Source organism: Podarcis melisellensis (assembly GCF_964234715.1).
Source record: "Podarcis melisellensis genome assembly, chromosome: 10".
Lineage (NCBI taxonomy): Eukaryota > Metazoa > Chordata > Lepidosauria > Squamata > Lacertidae > Podarcis > Podarcis melisellensis.
Window position 1 is genome coordinate 23,310,515 of NC_138542.1, and position 3,307 is coordinate 23,313,821.

Consider the following 3,307-nt stretch of genomic DNA (forward strand, 5'->3'; position numbering starts at 1 on the left):
AAATGAGGAGTTATAACAAGCACTGGTTGAAGTGGGGAAAGCTGAATGTGATGGATTATCCAGCTGCAAAAACAGACTAGAAAAGTGCTACAGAGCCCTCACCTTACTGAATTTCACCTAATAAACCACATGTACATACTGTGCAAAATATTGTTGGATTTCAAAGCATCATGGCTGCGTGCTGTTTTAATCATTCATGATGAACATTTGGTCCTTTTTTTAATGTATGAGGTGATTCATATTACTTATGAATAGATCTCTCTCTTCTTTTCTGCCCTTAAAAAAAATGTACTAAAATAAGGTAGATGGGTGGGTTAAATAAAGTGGACACACGAGTTAAAATCAAAGAGTAAATGAAGAGGTTTTGGAATGCAGGGGGATAAAGAATTCAATTAACCATTGAAAAAACAATCCTCCACTGTGGGTGGTAGACTAACAGTTGCTGGAGGGAGAATTGCTGTTGCGTTCAGGTCCTGCTATTGGGTTTCCCATAGGCATCTTGTTTGCCACTATGACAACAGGACGTGCAACTAGATGTGCTACGGGCCTGATGTAGCAGGATCTCATGTTCTTAACCCTGCGATCCAGTAGACTGCATGTGCAGCTGAACCCTACTATCACCTATGGCAGGGACTGACTTTGGTAATCTTTCATAATATTGTGTGCAGTGCCAGGCCAAGATTGGTTCCCCCCAAATGGATCTTCTCAGTTACACGCCTCCTCGGCTTGGCAACCTGTGTGACGGAACCACCCAGACCGCCGTAAATCCAGTGGAAGCCAAAGGACCACATACATGTGTGTTTTTTTCCAACGGAAGAACAAATAAACCTCAGCTGCACTCATAATAATCACTAGAATGCAATGACATTTCATTCCGAAAGGTATAGGATGCCAGCCCAGTTAGATAAGCCAATTAAGCTGTAAGACATGGGATTTCATTGGGCTTACTTCCATTCCAAGCTCACTCTCAACATTTTCAGAACACATAGCAGACTTAAGTCCTGCTCAGCTAGTGCTTCAAGTCCTCTGAGCAAGACTTATTTGGAAAAGGGAGAAAATTACAGTCATACCTTGGAGTACAGACGCTTTAGGTTGTGTATTTTCGGGTTGCAAACTGCGCCGAACCTGGAAGTACCAGAATGGGTTACTTCCGGGTTTTGGCGCTTGCACATGCGCAGAAGCACTAAATTACGCTTTGCACAGAAGCGCTGAATCGCGACCTACCCGTGCGCAGACACAGTGCTACGGGTTGTGAACGCTGCGGGTTGCAAATGTGCCTCCCGCACGGATCACGTTCGCAACCCGAGTGTCCAGTGTATTTAAGACAGTACTGAAAGCAGCCAACCAGACTGTAGTGCAGGTACAGGGAAACTGTGGCCCTCCAGATGTTGTTGGGACACAACTCCCATCAAGCACATCCAGCATGGCCAATTGTCAGGGATGATGGGAGTCGGAGTCCAGCAACATTGGGGAGATACCCTTGCTATGGAAGATCCAGGATTCCAAAAACAGAAGCTGAGCACTGATGTGTTTTCCTGTTATTTTTATTTATTTTAGTTTGTATGGTGCATTGCTCAAACCTTAGCTTTTTTAATAATAATAATAATAATAATAATAATAATAATAATAATAATAAATAATACACACCAGAGGTAGAAGCAACCAAGGACCCCTGGACAGTTAAGTCCAGTCAAAAGCGACTATGGGGTGTGGCATTCATCTCGCTTTCAGGCCGAGGGAGCCGGCATTTGTCCACAGACAGCTTTCCGGGTCATGTGGCCAGCATGACTAAGCCACTTCTGGTGCAACAGAACACCATGACAGATACCAGAGCGCACGGAATCGCCATTTACCTTCCCACTGCAGTGGTAAAGAAGCACGTGAACGCAAGCAGGTACTTGCTTGATGTTAAATAAGGATCAGGCAGACTGAGCAATGGAGAATAAGAAGGTGAAGTTTATTGCCAGGCAATAAGGACCCAGTTTGGAATCTCTTCCAAAAGGAACTGGGACCCCGATTGACAGAAATCCAGAGGTCTTTATACCTGAGCAGATCACAGCAAATCATAGATCATGAGACAACCATGAGACAGTCACGATATTGCCAGTGAAAATTAGCCAATTAGCAAGCTTCTTGCCATGCTACCAGCTCCTGGTCAAGCACTGGTCAAGCACGGAGTTCTAGTTCTGCTTTCCGATGCTCGCAGTGACGCTCTGTCTAACCTCTCCCCTAGTTATGACAGGACAGGGAGTTTGGAGATTTTGAGGTTTTGCTCTTCCTGTTCTGTGGATTAATTTAACCTGTATCTGAGGGGATTTTGTACCAGAATCTCTGATTCACGTCTTCCCCTTGTCCAGGGTACACGGATGTTTGTAGGGGAAAGGTCGGCTCCTAATTTTGCTGTTTCAAGCAATATGCAGTTAGCTAAGGCACAGCTTCCCTTTGATTCAAAATGGATTATAAAATACTGTAAGCCCTGATTATGTGTGAGCATATATGAATATATTGATTACTGATAACTGATTATATGGATAGCATAGGGGTAGCCCTTCTTCCTTGCCTCAGTACCTATTTAGCTACCTGCACTGGTGTGCTTTCGAACTGCTAGGTTGGCAGGAGCTAGGACAGAGCAACGGGAGCCCACCTCATCACGGGGATTTGAACCCCTGACCTTCCGATCGGCAAGCCCAAGAGGCTCAGTGGTTTAGACCACAGCGCCACCCGCGTCCCTACTGAGGGCTAAAGATATCCACTTGGTGGCAACAGCGAAGCTCAAAGATGGCTAGGCTTGCTGGCTTGCTCACTGTCCCCACCCATCGCTTCTCTGAGTTGTGCTGCCACAGCATGAATGCTATTTCAATTTGAACTAGCACTGAATAAAGCAAAATGTGCGGACACAAAGAAAGGCTCCCCCATGTCAGTGAGAGGCCATTATGTGGCATGAAAAGCACTGGGAGAAGGGATATGCATGTTAATTCATGGGGAGGAAATGAATTATTTTGCTGTGGTTCACATTTTGGAAGTCAACCTCTTCCCAACACATACAATCATGTGCCTTCTTCACACATTAAGTCTTTTAAAAAACTATTTCCCCCTACCCAGAAATATCTGTGGGGGGCAGGGGAAGAGAGGGAAGGCCATGTGTGAAGTGTCTCTTAGTGGACTCTAGGTCTTGTATGCTTCACTTTGTAATTAGTTGTCTCCTGAGGCACGCCAGAAAGGGCGCTGAGCTCACTACCTACGATGTGATGTTCAGCACGGAAAGAACTTCATCGTGCAGGAGCTTGTGGAAGTGATCTGGCGTGCC

General features: G+C 45.4%; 1 protein-coding gene across 1 annotated transcript in view; it reads right to left on the reverse strand.

Annotated features, from left to right (window-relative positions):
• Positions 1-2,606: 2,606 nt before the first annotated feature.
• The window catches only part of LOC309379662 (uncharacterized protein), a 64,750-nt gene continuing 64,049 nt past the window's right edge, over positions 2,607-3,307 (reverse strand). The window contains exon 12 of the mRNA XM_081929057.1: positions 2,607-3,307. This exon is cut by the window's right edge and continues 450 nt beyond it. The gene's annotated coding sequence lies outside the window, so the exon portion shown is untranslated.